This window comes from Pseudopodoces humilis, chromosome 5 (assembly GCF_049639895.1).
Source record: "Pseudopodoces humilis isolate 2021_Gansu_Grassland_sample_001 chromosome 5, ASM4963989v1, whole genome shotgun sequence".
In the NCBI taxonomy this organism is placed as follows: Eukaryota; Metazoa; Chordata; class Aves; order Passeriformes; family Paridae; genus Pseudopodoces; species Pseudopodoces humilis.
In genome coordinates, this window is record NC_142204.1 from 54,814,984 (window position 1) to 54,820,983 (window position 6,000).

The window sequence follows — 6,000 nt, forward strand, 5'->3', positions numbered from 1 at the left end:
CCAGAAAAAAAGTCTCTCTTTGCAAGCTATTCCAGTCAATTTCCCAGTGCAGCTTTTTACTGTAAGTGCAATCAAACCTAGTGACTGAAAGGACTGGTTTTAACAGTCCATTCTAATGCCAGGACTTCCAGGAATAATGAAAATTTGCATTATGAGAAGCAGCATAGAAATAGCAAAAGCCAGTTTTCAGAAACAGGCAGCCGTTTTTTGCTTATTTGAGAATGAAGGCCGCAGCATGACTTCATTTTGAAAAAGCTATCCCCTGATGCAAGTTTTTTATCATGGGTATTTTTACGGAGCATCAAAAGTGTGGTTATACATTGGCATCCTTTCACAGCAGCCCATTAACAAGGTTCCAGCCTTGCCTGCACCTGGACTTTCACTTCCCCTCTTGTCCTACAGGTACTGTTTCCTCAGTCATAATGATCTGGCAATCTGTAAAGGCACACTCTGTAATAGAACTGTGTGATTACATATCCACATATTTCGGATGTATTCCATTTACTTTAGTGGATTATTTTAATGGTCTGGTTTTGATCGCAGCCTGAAAACATGCTGAATTTGTAAAACAAGGTAACTGGTGACCTTGGCCAAGATGGATGTGTTAAAACCATGGGAACTAACTACTGTTTACAGAATCCTCTCCAGTTTCCCCCAAGGAAAACTTTACTGTTAGTGAGGAGCCAATTACAAAGTATAAGCAGAAAAACGTATCCAACAGATTGAGACTAGAAAGTTTTCCTTTTATGTTTTCACCTAAATGCCATTCTGTCACCGCAATCTAAACAAGGAAAATGATCACAGTGCCCTTGGGAAATGGGCACAAACCCAAAGTATTACAATGGCAGCCCGCTTTCTCTTCCTTTAATTTCAAGTTTTAGTTCATCCACACTTCATGTACATGAAGTTAGGGCCAAAAGCACTCAGGACATTTTGGATATGAGCTGCACTGCTGACTGTTCACACCAGCAGAGCTCTGGGAAAGCCCCAGCCCCAGAAGAGATTCTGAACAGTATTTTAGACCTGTGGGCTTGACTCAGAAATCTATAGGAGCACAATGATTTCTTCTCATATTGCAATTGACAAAGAAAGTGGGATTTTTACTCACTGCCTTTCTTTATACATCTCTTACTATACACTCTGGGACCACAGGAAATTAGCCATGCTTCCTGCATTCTGACAGCATTATGGATAGGGACAAGAGGAATAACCCCACACTGACTTCACAATATGTGCATTCAGGTTACATTTGGTTCTAGTTCTTGGTAAATTACCACAGAATGAGAACTGGATGTTCAATGCTTAATTTCACTGAATATTTGGCTTCTAAGAATATTGGGTCAGATTCTCAGCTTTGTACCTCTATATTCTGATTCAAAGAAATGTGCCTTTCTTCCCAGTGCAGATTTCCTTGTACAAAGGGGTTCCAAGAGGGAGAGTAGAATTGGCTGTAGCTATACCAGACAAACATATATACATACCTCAGCATTTCAGCATATTGAGTATTATGGGGAAGGTGTATAGAGAGCTGTTGTAAATCTTTGCTCCTTGAGAGATTAATGTGATGAAAAGTATAAAGCAGTAAAATGCAGTGAAGTAAAATGTAGAAAATCTGCAGTGAAGATGATCCAGAAATGGTCTTGATCACTATAAGGAATGAAAAATCTGCAAACAGATCAACCAGGAGAAGACAGAGGTCACACCATCAGGTGCACCTCATTCAAGATAATTGAAAGTTCTTTAAAAGCCTTCAGGATAATATTTAAAGAGAAAAAAAAATCTTACTCAAGTATGCTAGATTATTTTAGCCAGGGAAAGATAGTTGCTATTCTGGTATTGATTGAGTTCCTAGAATAAATTTTTAAGTTGAGCTTTTGCTTCACATTATTCGTTAAACTGAAGATAAGAAAGAAATACAGATGATTGGATTGAGTCTCAGTCTAAGCAGGAAAAAGAACAAGAGGGATCACGGAGGCTATAATATGTCACTGTTACCTTCTTGTCAGGCAGAAAAGAAACAGATGCACCTATATTTATATTTACATTCTCAAATTAAGAAAAAAATAATCTGAACCATAAGCACATTGTAGGCCTTGAAAAGTCAAATTGAACATTGAGCATTTTTTTTAATTACGGATTATTTAGCCTTGTTTATTGCTCATAAAAATAGTTCATAACTTTTCTTCCAGTGATATAAAATAACATACTTTTTATTAATATAAGATTTAAACACATTCTTCAAGAAATCAAGAGAGTATTTTATCTTTCTCCCTTCCTTTTGGTTTTTTTTTAAACCCCAAAAAAGATTTTCAAGATTTTACTGAATTAGAAACTACTAGCTTACCAACAGGTCAATATGATTCAGTGTAGAAAAAGTTTTGCATCCTATCAAAGCCTATTCTATTCAGGCTGAATGGTTTAACATTTTACTTCTAAATGGATAGCCATCCATGTGTCCCTGCATTCCCTTTTATATTGTTACTAATGTGGTGCTTTGGACAGTAGGTGCTGTCCTTGAAGCTAAGACCTGTGCATTTCAGGTCAGTAATCTAAGTTTTTTCTAGGTTTTCTGTTACTTCCTCCAATGTTACATTACCAGATAGAATTATTCAAGTTTCCACTATCATAAATGAAAGCAAATTTTATTTTTTTTTAATTTCTATTCATTCCTTGATTCATCAAATCTATTTTTTCTACAAGTATGACTTTAGGGAGGAATTTTCTTTGTCTGCTTACATGTTTCTGAGAAAAATTTTGCCTATGTGTTCAAAACTTAAGTAAAAATCATTCCACCAGAGAATTCAAAATACAAATTGTAATATTTTTATTTGTTTTTCCCCATGCAGCATTAAATGAGCAATATTAGTTTTCATTTTTAGAGGAAAAACTCCTCAGTAGTGTTCAGTGTTCATGTTTTCCTTGTCCTTCATACTTTGCCTGAGCAGATTAAAAAAACCCATACATAGGTTTCATAGCTATGTTGCTCCCTAATAATTCATTAAATTGTCTGATTAACTGAGTCTTTTTTCTTGCCAAAATGTGTGGGAATGAAGAATGTGCAACCACAAAAATGTCATTCAAATAGGCAGATAAGCATAAGAAAGCAAAAAGACATGAGTACATAACATCAGATATTTAATTATGAAAAATAAAGACGAACTCAAAATTATTTTAAGACAAATTTCAGGGAGCAGAAATAAATACAGTATTACTGAAGACATTAGCAGGTGTAAATGCATGTGACATAAATGTTAGTCTATAGTCTCTGTGCAGGTGTTTAACTGTGATCAACAATTTCCAGGAAATGTCTCCTCAACCTCCATGAGCTGGTGGCTGTCTGTCTCCTGATGGAACACTGAGTGGCCTCATTAGCCACCTGGGAGAGTAGGCCAGGCCAAAAGTGCCCTCTTTATCCCAGAATTTGTCACCTCTCACGTTTTCCAGGCTTAGTTCCTTGGTTGCTGGGAGCAGTGGCACCTAGGAGCAAGGGCTGTGACCCTGAATAGCTGCAGCTGCAACAGCACGAGCACGTGGTGCTTCAAAGGGGACTGGACATGCACTGTCCCTGGAGTCGACAGAGGGCCACCATCTACAATGACCATCACAGGCATCATTACACCCGCTAGGGTGTGACCAGCACCCCTCTGGCAGGGCTGACAAATAAACTCTGGAACAAAAAGAAGCCTGGAAGCATACAGTTTGATGATGAAATCCTAACTGTGTGGAAGTCAATTGTCAGAATTCAGCTGATTCAGAGGTGGAATATTAGCCCTTATTATTAATCAGTGTGTTTTTAACATGAATACATAGGTGTGGATGTGTGTACACATGCACATGCATATTCATTATGTACCTGAAGACATATTTTGCATTCACCAAGAATGCTTTATAATTAAAGTGTTTGCATGATTAAAGTTCTTGCAGAAATGTTTTCTATCATAGTGCAGTAAATCACGAAATGAGAAAAGGAGGAAGAGTTGGTTTATCTTTGAGTGATATAAACATTGTTTGATGCTTTGTAGAATCAATTTATGGCAATTTTTAAAGCTTGCTGTATTTAAAATGTGCAAATATAAAAAATTTAATCTAACCATGTTCCTACTTTAGGCACTACATGTTAGCATCTTTTTATTTTAATGACAATGCCTAATTAGGAGATCCATTAAAAATCCCTGATATTTATGGAATGAAAAAAATACCTTTTTTAATTATTATAGTATTCACAGACATAATATAGATAATAAAGTCAAACATAAAAGTTAATAAGACTATAAAATTAACCGAGCCTATTTTATACACATAAAAATAGAGGATTATTTACAAAATTGGTAAATATAACTGATGAGAACAGCATCCACATTAAAGGCTGATTTGATTTTACTTTTTTAATATTCATTTAAGATTTTACCCCTTAATCATATCATTGGTCTGGGCACAGCACTGTGGAGTGCTTTGTGACATGCTTTGATTATAAACCCGAGTCTAACTGTGTGGCCTTGGACAACTGATTCCTGAACTTGTTTTTTTTCACTGTTGATAGTGTGTAGGGGAAGTAGAGTCTTTGTCAGTTTAGAGATTTCTTGACTAGTAAAATAGCAATGGTCATCCTTATCTGCTATGTAAAGATGCTGCAGGGATTTGGTAGCTAATATGTGCAAACTGCTATTTGTGAATATTAAAAGCAGACAGTTATGTGCTATTTATTTGGTTTTACTGTTATATAAATTATTTTATTTGTAAAAAGGGAACTAGAAAATATCCTGTGGTGTTTTTAAAAATTAGGTTTCCTCATGTTCTAGAATCATGTTATGATAGGAGTTGGTCAAAGCAGATGATTTGAAAACCGCAAGATAGTATTTGGACTAATAAATACGCTGTGCATGATGCAATTTAAGCTGGGTTTTTCTAATCATATCTCCATTTATAACAATTTTTAAAGCAGAGAGCACAAAAGACTTCATAACTGAAGGAAAGATCGGTGAGTAGTAATTATGAACAAAAATAATAAATGCTTTTTCTCAGTTATGGATCACGATGCGAAACAATCATTAATTTGTATGGTTTTGGAAGAACAGTTTCTTATAAGTCACACATCTATTGTGTTGTCAGGCTAAAGGGAACAGATCCAAGTTTTAAGAAGAATTTGTTTCATCTTGTAGCTGGAGCATTTACAAATATTACTGTGCCATTTTCTCAATGGAGCTCCTCAGTCAGGGGCTGTCAACTTCACAGCTAGTGCACATGAACAGTAAATCACCTGCATCAGTCCAAATGATCCTCCCAAACTATTTTACGTTTAGATACCTGATATTACACTGCACGGGACTAAAAATTTCACAGTCTTGGTTATCTGTGGTGATTTTAATGGCAGAGAAGTAGAAGAAAGAGCTTGACTGTGACAGGTTAAACTACTGCAAGGGGGTGGTAACTGCTTGCATTCCAAAATCTTACATCTACAAGCGACTACAAGCAGACTGCAAAGAGGGAGAAAATAATTATTTCTGAAAAAAAACATGTAGTTAGTTGCAAATCTCCACTAGGAGTGCTGATTTTAAGGAAGAACAAGAAAATATGCCAATCAGACTGTGGCTTTGATAATCTTACTGGTTTCACAGACCTTTGAATTATCTGACTGACAAGTGAGATCCCTCAAATGAGGAAATGGCTCTGGACCAAGTTGCTTTTGACATGGGAGGAAGAAGATGAAGAGAGGAAGAACAGATCTGGTGAAAGAACAAGCAGAGGAAACTTGTTCTTGCTGCTCTTCCTCCTGCAATTGCAGCCTGGGAATCGTGGCTGGTTTGCTGCTGCTCATCTTGTATACCACCAGGTTTGGTCTTAGAATTATTATTTTGCATACCACAAAATAATGGCAACTGTCCATTAAACCTGCTGTCCCCAAATTTTGAAAACCTGGGAAGAAATAAAAACATTCAGCTAAAAATTATTCACTTAGAAGTAATCAATGTTTAGGGATGATGAAAACTTTATAAATGGCTC